The following is a 14,757-nucleotide window of genomic DNA, read 5'->3' on the forward strand; positions in this document are numbered from 1 at the left end:
CCGACTTAAGTACAAGAAGACTGACTCTTCTTACTGACTATGATTTGAACCATTCCTGTGACACTAGTTGTAGATCCCGATGCTTCACTTCAGGTTTATTGTATCCCTCTGACCTTCTTATTAACGATGAAACACAGATATTGCATCGGAATTAAATACAAAAGGCACAATGCCGACTTAAGTACAAGCAGACTGACTCTTCTTACTGTCTGTGTTTTGAACCATTCCTGTGACACTAGTTACAGATTCCGATGCTTCACACGAGGTTTACTGTATCCCTTGGACCTTCTTATTGACGATGAAACACAGAAATTGCATCGAAAATAAATACAAAAAGCACAATGCCGACCTAAGTACAACAAGACTGACTCTTCTTACTGGATATGCTTTGAACCATTCCTGTGACACTAGTTATAGATTCCGATGCTTCACTTCAGGTTTAGTGTATCCCTCTGACCTTCTTATTGACGATGAAACACAGAAATTGCATCGGAAATAAATACAAGAGGCACAATACCGACTTAAGTACATGTAGACTGAATCTTCCTACTGTCTATGTTTTGAACCATTCCTATGTCACTAGTTATAGATTCCGATGCTTCACTTCTGGTTTACTGTATCCCTTGGACCTTCGTATTGACGATGAAACACAGAAATTGCATGTGAATTAAATACTAAAGGCACAATACCCAATGAAGTACAAGACGACTGACTCTTCTTACTGACTATGTTTTGAACCATTCCTGTGACACTAGTTATGGATTCCGATGCTTCACTTCAGGTTTACTGTATCCCTTGGACCTTCGTATAGACGATGAAACACTGAAATTGCATCGGTATTAATTACAAAAGGCACAGTGCCGACCTAAGTACGAGAAGACTGACTCCTCTTACTGACTATACCTTGATTCATTCCTGTGAGACTAGTTATAGATTCCGATGCTTCACTTCAGGTTTACTGTATCCCTTGGACCTTCTTATTGACGATGAAACACCGAAATTCCATCGGAATTAAATAGAAAAGGCACAATGCCGACTTAGGTACAAGAAGACTGTCTCTTCTTACTGTCTATGTTTTGAACCATTCCTGTGACACTAGTTATGGATTCCGAAGCTTCACTTCAGGTTTACTGTATCCCTTGGACCTTCTAATTGACGATGAAATACAGAAATTGCATCGGAATTAAATACAAACAGCACAATGTCGACTTAAGTACAAGATGACTGACTCTTCTTACTGACTCTATCTTGATCCATTCCTGTGACACTAGTTATAGATTCCGATGCTTCACTTCGGGTTTACTGTATCCCTTGGACCTTCTTATTGACGACGAAACACAGAAATTGCATCGGAATTAAATACAATAGGCACAATGCCGACTTAAGTACAAGAAGACTGACTCTTCTTACTGACTATGATTTGAACAATTCCTGTGACACTAGTTGTAGATCCCGATGCTTCACTTCAGGTTTACTGTATCCCTCTGACGTTCTTATTAACGATGAAAAACAGATATTGCATCGGAATTATATACAAAAGGCACAATGCTGACTTAAGTACAAGAAAACTGACTCTTATTACTGACTATGTTTTGAACCATACCTGTGACACTAGTTATAGATTACGATGCTTCACTTCCGGTTTACTGTATCCCTTGGATCTTCGTATTGACGATGAAACACAGAAATTGCATCGGAATTAAATAGAAAAGGCACAATGCCGTCTTAAGTACAAGCAGACTGACTCTTCTTAGTGTCTATGTTTTGAACCAATCCTGTGACGCTAGTTAAGGATTCCGATGCTTCACTTCAGGTTTACTGTATCCGTTGGACCTTCTTATTAACGATGAAACACAGAAATTGCATCGGAATTGAATACAAAAGCCCTAATGCCTACTTAAGTACAAGATGACTGGCTCTTCTTACTGAGTATGTTTTGAACCATTCCTGTGACACTAGTTGTAGATTCCGAGACTTCACTTCAGGTTTACTGTATCCCTAGGACCTTCTTATTGACGAAGAAACACAGAAATTGCATCGGAACTGAATACCAAAGGCACAATGCCGACTTAAGTATAAGAAGACTGACTCTTTACTGCTGTCTATGTTTGAACCATTCCTGTGACATTAGTTATAGATTCCGATGCTTCACTTCAGGTTTACTGTGTCCCTTGGACCATCTTATTGACAATGAAACACAGAAATTGCATCGGAATTAAAATACAAAAAGCAATATGGCGACTTAAGTACAAGAAGAATGACTCTTCTTACTGACTGTTTTGAACTATTCCTGTGACAATAGATATAGATTCCGATGTTTCACTTCAGGTTTACTGTATCCCACTGACGTTATTATTAACGATGAAACGCAGATATTGCATCGGAATTAAATACGAAAGGCACAATGCCGACTTAAGTACAAGAAGACTGACTCTTCTTACTGACTACGTTTTGAACCATTCCTGTGACACTAGTTACAGATTCCGATGCTTTACTTCTGGTTTACTGTATCCCTTGGACCGTCGTATTGATGATGAAACACAGAAATTACATCGGAATGAAATACAAAAGGCACAATGCCGACTTACGTACAAGAAGACTGACTCTTCTTACTGACTATGTTTTGAACCAATCCTGTGACACTAGTTATGGATTCCGATGCTTCACTTCAGGTTTACTGTATCCCATGGACCTTCTTATTGACGATGAAACTCAGAAATTGCATTGGAATTAGATACAAAAGGCACAATGTCGACTTAAGTACAAAAAGACTGACTCTTCTTACTGACTATAGCTTGTTCCATTCCTGTGACACTAGTTATAGATTCCGATACTTCACTCCAGGTTCACTGTATCCCTTGGACCTTCTTATTGACGATGAAACACAGAAATTACATCGCAATTAAATACAAAAGGCACAATGCTGACTTAAGGACAAGAAGCCTGAATCTTCTTACTGCCTATGTTTTGAACCATTCTTGTGACACTAGTTATAGATTCCGATGCTTCACTTCAGGCTTACTGTATCCCTCAGACCATCTTATTGACGACGAAACACAGAAATTGCATCGGAATTAAATGCAAAAGGCACAATGCCTACTTAAGAAGACTGACTCTTCTTACTGACTATTTTTTGAACCATTCCTGTGACACTAGTTTTGGATTCCGATGCTTCACTTCAGGTTTACTGTACCCCTTGAACCTTCTAATTGACGATGAAACACAGAAATTGCATCGGAATTAAATACAAAAGGCACAATGTCGACTTAAGTACAAGATGACTGACTCTTCTTACTGACTCTATCTTGATCCATTCCTGTGACACTAGTTATAGATTCCGATGCTTCACTTCGGGTTTACTGTATCCCTTGGACCTTCTTATTGACGATGAAACACAGAAATTGCATCGGAATTAAATACAAAAGGCACAAAGCCGACTTAAGTACAAGAAGACTGACTCTTCTTACTGACTATGATTTGAACCTTTCCTGTGACACTTGTTGTAGATTCCGATGCTTCACTTCAGGTTTATTGTATCCCTCTGACCTTCTTACTAACGATGAAACACAGATATTGCATCGGAATTAAATACAAAAGGCACAATGCCGACTTAAGTACAAGCAGACTGACTCTTCTTACTGACTATGTTTGATCCATTCCTGTGACACTAGTTATAGATTCCGATGCTTCACTTCTGGTTTACTGTATCCCTTGGATCTTTGCATTGACGACGAAACACAGAAATTGCATGGGAATTAAATACAAAAGGCACAATGCCCAATGAAGTACAAGAAGACTGACTCTTCTTACTGACTATGTTTTGAACCATTCCTGTGACACTAGTTATGGATTCCGATGCTTCACTTCAGGTTTAGCGTATCCCTCTGACCTTCTTATTGACGATGAAACACAGAAATTGCATCGGAAATAAATACAAAAGGCACAATACCGGCTTAAGTACATGTAGACTGAATCTTCCTACTGTCTATGTTTTGAACCATTCCTGTGGCACTAGTTACAGATTCCGATGCTTCATTTCAGGATTTCTGCATCCCTTGGACCTTCGTAATGACGATGAAACACAGATAGTGCATCGGAATTAAATACAAAAGGTACAATGCCGACTTAAGTAGAAGAAGACTGACTCTTCCTACTGTCTATGTTTTGAACCATTCCTGTGACACTACTTATAGATTCCGATGCTTTACTATAGGTTCACTCTATCCCTTGGACCTTCTTATTGACGATGAAACACAGAAACTGCAACGGAGTTAAATACAAAAGCACAATGCCGACTTAACTACAAGAAGACTGACTCTTCTTACTGACTGTTTTGAACCATTCCTGTGACACTAGTTAAAGATTACGATGCTTCACTTCAGGTTTACTGTATCCCTCTGACCTTCTTATTAACGATGAAACACAGATATTGCATCGGAATTAAGTACAAAAGGCACAATGCCGACTTAAGTACAAGAAGACTGACTCTTCTTATTGACTATGTTTTGAACCATTCCTGTGTCACTAGTTATAGATTCAATGCTTCACTTCTGGTTTACTGTATCCCTTGGACCTTCGTATTGACGATGAAACACAGAAATAGCATGGGAATTAAATACAAAAGGCACAATGCCCAATGAAGTACAAGAAGACTGACTCTTCTTACTGACTATGTTTTGAACCATTCCTGTGACACTAGTTATGGATTCCGATGCTTCACTTCAGGTTTACTGTATCCCTTGGACCTTCGTATTGACGATGAAACACAGAAATTGCATCGGTATTAAATACAAAAGGCACAGTGCCGACCTAAGTACGAGAAGACTGACTCCTCTTACTGACTATACCTTGATTCATTCCTGTGACACTAGTTATAGATTCCGATGCTTCACTTCAGGTTTACTGTATCGCTCTGACCTTCTTATTGACGATGAAACACCGAAATTGCATCGGAATTAAATAGAAAAGGCACAATGCCGACTTAGGCACAAGAAGACTGTCTCTTCTTACTGTCTATGTTTTGAAACAGTCCTGTGACACTAGTTATGGATTCCGATGCTTCACTTCAGGTTTACTGTATCCCTTGGACCTTCTTATTGACGATGAAACACAGATATTGCATCGGAATTAAATACAAAAGGCACAATGCCGACTTAAGTACAAGAACAATGACCCTTCTTACTGACTATATATTCATCCATTCCTGTGACACTAGTTATAGATTCGGATGCTTCACTTCAGGTTTACTGTATACCTTGGACCTTCTTATTGACGACGAAACACAGAAATTGCATCGGAATTAAATACAAAAGGCACAATGCCGACTTAAGTACAAGAAGACTGACTCTTCTTACTGACTATGATTTGAACAATTCCTGTGACACTAGTTGAAGATCCCGATGCTTCACTTCAGGTTTACTGTATCCCTCTGACGTTCTTATTAACGATGAAACACAGATATTGCATCGGAATTAAATACAAAAGGCACAATGCTGACTTAAGTACAAGAAGACTGACTCTTCTTACTGAATAGGTTTTGAACCATTCCTCTGACACTAGTTATAGATTACGATGCTTCACTTCCGGTTTACTGTATCTCTTGGACCTTCGTATTGACGATGAAACTGAAATTGCATCGGAATTAAATAGAAAAGGCACAATGCCGCCTTAAGTACAAGCAGACTGACTCTTCTTAGTGTCTATGTTTTGAACCATTCCTGTGACGCTAGTTAAAGATTCCGATGCTTCACTTCAGGTTTACTGTATCCGTTGGACCTTCTTATTGACGATGAAACACAGAAATTGCATCGGAATTGAATACAAACGGCACAATGCCTACATAAGTACAAGATGACTGGCTCTTCTTACTGAGTATGTTTTGAACCATTCCTGTGACACTAGTTGTAGATTCCGAGGCTTCACTTCAGGTTTACTGTATCCCTAGGACCTTCTTATTGACGATGAAACACAGAAATTGCATCGGAACTAAATACAAAAGGCACAATGCCGACTTAAGTATAAGAAGACTGACTCTTTACTGCTGTCTATGTTTGAACCATTCCTGTGACATTAGTTATAGATTCCGATGCTTCACTTCGTGTTACTGTATCCTTTGGACCTTCTTATTGGCGACGAAACACAGAAATTGCATCGGAATTAAATAGAAAATGCACAATGTCGACTTAAGTACAAGAAGACTGACAGTTCTTACTGTCTATGTTTCGAACCATTGCTGTGACACTAGTTATAGATTCCGATGCTTCACCTCAGGTCCACTGTATCCCTCTGACCTTCTTATTGACGATGAAACACAGAAATTGCATCGGAATTAAATAGAAAAGGCACAATGCCGCCTTAAGTACAAGCAGACATACTCTTCTTAGTGTCTATGCTTTGAACCATTCCTGTGACGCTAGTTACAGATTCCGATGCTTCACTTCAGGTTTACTGTGTCCCTTGGACCTTCTTATTGACGATGAAACACAGAAATTGCATCGGAATTAAATAAAAAAGGCAAAATGGCGACTTAAGTACAAGAAGACTGACTCTTCTTAATGACTGATTTGAACCATTCCTGTGACACTAGATATAGATTCCGATGCTTCACTTCAGGTTTACTGTATCCCTCTGACGTTCTTATTAACGATGAAACGCAGATATTGCATCGGAATTAATTACAAAAGGCACAATGCCGACTTAAGAACAAGAAGACTGACTCTTCTTACTGTCTATGTTTTGAACCGTTCCTGTGACACTAGTTATAGAGTCCGATGCTTTACTCCTGGTTCACTGTATCCCTTGGACCTTCTTATTGACGATGAAACACAGAAATTACATCGCAATTAAATACAAAAGGCATAATGCTGACTTAAGGACAAGAAGCCTGAATCTTCTTACTGCCTATGTTTTGAACCATTCCTGTGACACTAGTTATAGATTCCGATGCTTCACTTCAGGCTTACTGTATCCCTCTGACCTTCTTATTGACGACGAAACACAGAAATTGCATCGGAATTAAACACAAAAGGCACAATGCCTACTTAAGAAGACTTACTCTTCTTACTGACTATGTTTTGAATCATTCCTGTGACACTAGTTTTGGATTCCGATGCTTCACTTCAGGTTTACTGTATCCCTTGGACCTTCTAATTGACGATGAAACACAGAAATTGCATCGGAATTAAATACAAAAGGCACAATGTCGACTTAAGTACAAGAAGACTGACTCTTCTTACTGACTATGATTTGAACCATTCCTGTGACACTAGTTGTAGATTCCGATGCTTCACTTCAGTTTTATTGTATCCCTCTGACTTTCTTATTAACGATGAAACACAGATATCGCATCTTAATTAAATACAAAAGGCACAATGCCGACTTAAGTACAAGCAGACTGACTCTTCTTACTGACTATGGTTTGATCCATTCCTGTGACACTAGTTATAGATTCCGATGCTTCACTTCTGGTTTACTGTATCCCTTGGACCTTCGTATTGACGACGAAACACAAAAATTGCATCGGAATTAAATACAAAAGGCACAATGCTGACTCAAGTACAAGAAGACTGACTCTTCCTACTGACTATGTTTGAACGAATCCTGTGACAATAGTTATTGTTTCCGATGCTTCACTTCAGGTTTACTGTATCCTTTAGACCTTCGTATTGGCGACGAAACACAGAAATTGCATCGGAATTAAATAGAAAAGGCACAATGCCGACTTAAGTACAAGCAGACTGACTCTTCTCACTGGATATGTTTTGAACCATTCCTGTGACACTAGTTATAGATTCGGATGCTTCACTTCATTTTTACTTTATACCTTGGACCTTCTTATTGACGACGAAACACAGATATTGCATCGGAATTAAATACAAAAGGCACAATGCCGACTTAAGTACAAGGAGACTGACTCATCTTACTGACTATGATTTGAACAATTTCTGTGACACTAGTTGTAGATCCCGATGCTTCACTTCAGGTTTACTTTATCCCTATGACGTTCTTATTAACGATGAAACACAGATATTGCATCGGAATTAAATACAAAAGGCACAATGCTGACTTAAGTACAAGGATACTGACTCTTCTTACTGACTATGTTTTGAACCATTCCTGTGACACTAGTTTTAGATTACGATGCTTCACTTCCGGTCTACTGTATCCCTTGGACCTTCGTATTGACGATGAAACACAGAAATTGCATCGGAATTAAATAGAAAAGGCACAATGACGTCTTAAGTACAAGCAGACTGACTCTACTTAGTGTCTATGTTTTGAACCATTCCTGTGACGCTAGTTAAAGATTCCGATGCTTCACTTCAGGTTTACTGTATCCGCTGGACCTTCTTATTGACGATGAAACACAGAAATTGCATCGGAATTGAATACAAAAGGCACAATGCCTACTTAAGTACAAGATGACTGGCTCTTCTTACTGAGTATGCTTTGAACCATTCCTGTGACACTAGTTATAGATTCCGATGCTTCACTTCAGTTTTACTGTATCCCTCTGACCTTCTTATTGACGGTGAACCACAGAAATTGCATCGGAAATAAATACAAAAGGCACAATACCGGCTTAAGTACATGTAGACTGAATCTTCCCACTGTCTATGTTTTGAACAATTCCTGTGACACTAGTTACAGATTCCGATGCTTCATTTCAGGATTACTGCATCCCTTGGACCTTCGTAATGACGATGAAACACAGATAGTGCATCGGAATTAAATACAAAAGGTACAATGCCAACTTAAGTAGAAGAAGACTGACTCTTCCTACTCTCTATGCTTTGAACCATTCCTGTGACACTAGTTATAGATTCCGATGCTTCACTTTAGGTTTACTGTATCCCTTGGACCTTCTTATTGACGATGAAACACAGAAATTGCATCGGAATTAAATACAAAAGGCACAATGCCGACTTAAGTACAACAAGGCTGACTCTTCATACTGTCTATGTTTTGAACCATTCCTTTGACACTAGTTATAGATTCCGATGCTTCACTTCTGGTTTACTGTATCCCTTGGACCTTCGTATTGACGACGAAACACAAAAATTGCATCGGAATTAAATACAAAAGGCACAATGCTGACTCAAGTACAAGAAGACTGACTCTTCCTACTGACTATGTTTGAACGAATCCTGTGACATTAGTTATTGTTTCCGATGCTTCACTTCAGGTTTACTGTATCCTTTAGACCTTCGTATTGGCGACGAAACACAGAAATTGCATCGGAATTAAATAGAAAAGGCACAATGCCGACTTAAGTACAAGCAGACTGACTCTTCTCACTGGATATGTTTTGAACCATTCCTGTGACACTAGTTATAGATTCGGATGCTTCACTTCATTTTTACTTTATACCTTGGACCTTCTTATTGACGACGAAACACAGATATTGCATCGGAATTAAATACAAAAGGCACAATGCCGACTTAAGTACAAGAAGACTGACTCTTCTTACTGACTATGATTTGAACAATTCCTGTGACACTAGTTGAAGATCCCGATGCTTCACTTCAGGTTTACTGTATCCCTCTGACGTTCTTATTAACGATGAAACACAGATATTGCATCGGAATTAAATACAAAAGGCACAATGCTGACTTAAGTACAAGAAGACTGACTCTTCTTACTGAATAGGTTTTGAACCATTCCTCTGACACTAGTTATAGATTACGATGCTTCACTTCCGGTTTACTGTATCTCTTGGACCTTCGTATTGACGATGAAACTGAAATTGCATCGGAATTAAATAGAAAAGGCACAATGCCGCCTTAAGTACAAGCAGACTGACTCTTCTTAGTGTCTATGTTTTGAACCATTCCTGTGACGCTAGTTAAAGATTCCGATGCTTCACTTCAGGTTTACTGTATCCGTTGGACCTTCTTATTGACGATGAAACACAGAAATTGCATCGGAATTGAATACAAACGGCACAATGCCTACATAAGTACAAGATGACTGGCTCTTCTTACTGAGTATGTTTTGAACCATTCCTGTGACACTAGTTGTAGATTCCGAGGCTTCACTTCAGGTTTACTGCATCCCTAGGACCTTCTTATTGACGATGAAACACAGAAATTGCATCGGAACTAAATACAAAAGGCACAATGCCGACTTAAGTATAAGAAGACTGACTCTTTACTGCTGTCTATGTTTGAACCATTCCTGTGACATTAGTTATAGATTCCGATGCTTCACTTCGTTGTTACTGTATCCTTTGGACCTTCTTATTGGCGACGAAACACAGAAATTGCATCGGAATTAAATAGAAAATGCACAATGTCGACTTAAGTACAAGAAGACTGACAGTTCTTACTGTCTATGTTTCGAACCATTGCTGTGACACTAGTTATAGATTCCGATGCTTCACCTCAGGTCCACTGTATCCCTCTGACCTTCTTATTGACGATGAAACACAGAAATTGCATCGGAATTAAATAGAAAAGGCACAATGCCGCCTTAAGTACAAGCAGACATACTCTTCTTAGTGTCTATGCTTTGAACCATTCCTGTGACGCTAGTTACAGATTCCGATGCTTCACTTCAGGTTTACTGTGTCCCTTGGACCTTCTTATTGACGATGAAACACAGAAATTGCATCGGAATTAAATAAAAAAGGCAAAATGGCGACTTAAGTACAAGAAGACTGACTCTTCTTAATGACTGATTTGAACCATTCCTGTGACACTAGATATAGATTCCGATGCTTCACTTCAGGTTTACTGTATCCCTCTGACGTTCTTATTAACGATGAAACGCAGATATTGCATCGGAATTAATTACAAAAGGCACAATGCCGACTTAAGAACAAGAAGACTGACTCTTCTTACTGTCTATGTTTTGAACCGTTCCTGTGACACTAGTTATAGAGTCCGATGCTTTACTCCTGGTTCACTGTATCCCTTGGACCTTCTTATTGACGATGAAACACAGAAATTACATCGCAATTAAATACAAAAGGCATAATGCTGACTTAAGGACAAGAAGCCTGAATCTTCTTACTGCCTATGTTTTGAACCATTCCTGTGACACTAGTTATAGATTCCGATGCTTCACTTCAGGCTTACTGTATCCCTCTGACCTTCTTATTGACGACGAAACACAGAAATTGCATCGGAATTAAACACAAAAGGCACAATGCCTACTTAAGAAGACTTACTCTTCTTACTGACTATGTTTTGAATCATTCCTGTGACACTAGTTTTGGATTCCGATGCTTCACTTCAGGTTTACTGTATCCCTTGGACCTTCTAATTGACGATGAAACACAGAAATTGCATCGGAATTAAATACAAAAGGCACAATGTCGACTTAAGTACAAGAAGACTGACTCTTCTTACTGACTATGATTTGAACCATTCCTGTGACACTAGTTGTAGATTCCGATGCTTCACTTCAGTTTTATTGTATCCCTCTGACTTTCTTATTAACGATGAAACACAGATATCGCATCTTAATTAAATACAAAAGGCACAATGCCGACTTAAGTACAAGCAGACTGACTCTTCTTACTGACTATGGTTTGATCCATTCCTGTGACACTAGTTATAGATTCCGATGCTTCACTTCTGGTTTACTGTATCCCTTGGACCTTCGTATTGACGACGAAACACAAAAATTGCATCGGAATTAAATACAAAAGGCACAATGCTGACTCAAGTACAAGAAGACTGACTCTTCCTACTGACTATGTTTGAACGAATCCTGTGACAATAGTTATTGTTTCCGATGCTTCACTTCAGGTTTACTGTATCCTTTAGACCTTCGTATTGGCGACGAAACACAGAAATTGCATCGGAATTAAATAGAAAAGGCACAATGCCGACTTAAGTACAAGCAGACTGACTCTTCTCACTGGATATGTTTTGAACCATTCCTGTGACACTAGTTATAGATTCGGATGCTTCACTTCATTTTTACTTTATACCTTGGACCTTCTTATTGACGACGAAACACAGATATTGCATCGGAATTAAATACAAAAGGCACAATGCCGACTTAAGTACAAGGAGACTGACTCATCTTACTGACTATGATTTGAACAATTTCTGTGACACTAGTTGTAGATCCCGATGCTTCACTTCAGGTTTACTTTATCCCTATGACGTTCTTATTAACGATGAAACACAGATATTGCATCGGAATTAAATACAAAAGGCACAATGCTGACTTAAGTACAAGGATACTGACTCTTCTTACTGACTATGTTTTGAACCATTCCTGTGACACTAGTTTTAGATTACGATGCTTCACTTCCGGTCTACTGTATCCCTTGGACCTTCGCATTGACGATGAAACACAGAAATTGCATCGGAATTAAATAGAAAAGGCACAATGACGTCTTAAGTACAAGCAGACTGACTCTACTTAGTGTCTATGTTTTGAACCATTCCTGTGACGCTAGTTAAAGATTCCGATGCTTCACTTCAGGTTTACTGTATCCGCTGGACCTTCTTATTGACGATGAAACACAGAAATTGCATCGGAATTGAATACAAAAGGCACAATGCCTACTTAAGTACAAGATGACTGGCTCTTCTTACTGAGTATGCTTTGAACCATTCCTGTGACACTAGTTATAGATTCCGATGCTTCACTTCAGTTTTACTGTATCCCTCCGACCTTCTTATTGACGGTGAACCACAGAAATTGCATCGGAAATAAATACAAAAGGCACAATACCGGCTTAAGTACATGTAGACTGAATCTTCCCACTGTCTATGTTTTGAACAATTCCTGTGACACTAGTTACAGATTCCGATGCTTCATTTCAGGATTACTGCATCCCTTGGACCTTCGTAATGACGATGAAACACAGATAGTGCATCGGAATTAAATACAAAAGGTACAATGCCAACTTAAGTAGAAGAAGACTGACTCTTCCTACTCTCTATGCTTTGAACCATTCCTGTGACACTAGTTATAGATTCCGATGCTTCACTTTAGGTTTACTGTATCCCTTGGACCTTCTTATTGACGATGAAACACAGAAATTGCATCGGAATTAAATACAAAAGGCACAATGCCGACTTAAGTACAACAAGGCTGACTCTTCATACTGTCTATGTTTTGAACCATTCCTTTGACACTAGTTATAGATTCCGATGCTTCACTTCTGGTTTACTGTATCCCTTGGACCTTCGTATTGACGACGAAACACAAAAATTGCATCGGAATTAAATACAAAAGGCACAATGCTGACTCAAGTACAAGAAGACTGACTCTTCCTACTGACTATGTTTGAACGAATCCTGTGACATTAGTTATTGTTTCCGATGCTTCACTTCAGGTTTACTGTATCCTTTAGACCTTCGTATTGGCGACGAAACACAGAAATTGCATCGGAATTAAATAGAAAAGGCACAATGCCGACTTAAGTACAAGCAGACTGACTCTTCTCACTGGATATGTTTTGAACCATTCCTGTGACACTAGTTATAGATTCGGATGCTTCACTTCATTTTTACTTTATACCTTGGACCTTCTTATTGACGACGAAACACAGATATTGCATCGGAATTAAATACAAAAGGCACAATGCCGACTTAAGTACAAGAAGACTGACTCATCTTACTGACTATGATTTGAACAATTTCTGTGACACTAGTTGTAGATCCCGATGCTTCACTTCAGGTTTACTTTATCCCTATGACGTTCTAATTAACGATGAAACACTGATATTGCATCGGAATTAAATACAAAAGGCACAATGCTGACTTAAGTACAAGGATACTGACTCTTCTTACTGACTATGTTTTGAACCATTCCTGTGACACTAGTTTTAGATTACGATGCTTCACTTCCGGTCTACTGTATCCCTTGGACCTTCGTATTGACGATGAAACACAGAAATTGCATCGGAATTAAATAGAAAAGGCACAATGACGTCTTAAGTACAAGCAGACTGACTCTACTTAGTGTCTATGTTTTGAACCATTCCTGTGACGCTAGTTAAAGATTCCGATGCTTCACTTCAGGTTTACTGTATCCGCTGGACCTTCTTATTGACGATGAAACACAGAAATTGCATCGGAATTGAATACAAAAGGCACAATGCCTACTTAAGTACAAGATGACTGGCTCTTCTTACTGAGTATGCTTTGAACCATTCCTGTGACACTAGTTATAGATTCCGATGCTTCACTTCAGTTTTACTGTATCCCTCTGACCTTCTTATTGACGGTGAACCACAGAAATTGCATCGGAAATAAATACAAAAGGCACAATACCGGCTTAAGTACATGTAGACTGAATCTTCCTACTGTCTATGTTTTGAACAATTCCTGTGACACTAGTTACAGATTCCGATGCTTCATTTCAGGATTACTGCATCTCTTGGACCTTCGTAATGACGATGAAACACAGATAGTGCATCGGAATTAAATACAAAAGGTACAATGCCAACTTAGGTAGAAGAAGACTGACTCTTCCTACTCTCTATGCTTTGAACCATTCCTGTGACACTAGTTATAGATTCCGATGCTTCACTTTAGGTTTACTGTATCCCTTGGACCTTCTTATTGACGATGAAACACAGAAATTGCATCGGAATTAAATACAAAAGGCACAATGCCGACTTAAGTACAACAAGGCTGACTCTTCATACTGTCTATGTTTTGAACCATTCCTTTGACACTAGTTATAGATTCCGATGCTTCTCTCCTGGTTTACTGTATCCCTTCGACCTTATTATTGACGATGAAACACAGAAATTGCATCGGAATTAAATACAAAAGGCACAATGCC

The sequence above is a fragment of the Schistocerca serialis genome, unplaced genomic scaffold (assembly GCF_023864345.2).
Source record: "Schistocerca serialis cubense isolate TAMUIC-IGC-003099 unplaced genomic scaffold, iqSchSeri2.2 HiC_scaffold_1363, whole genome shotgun sequence".
NCBI lineage: Eukaryota > Metazoa > Arthropoda > Insecta > Orthoptera > Acrididae > Schistocerca > Schistocerca serialis.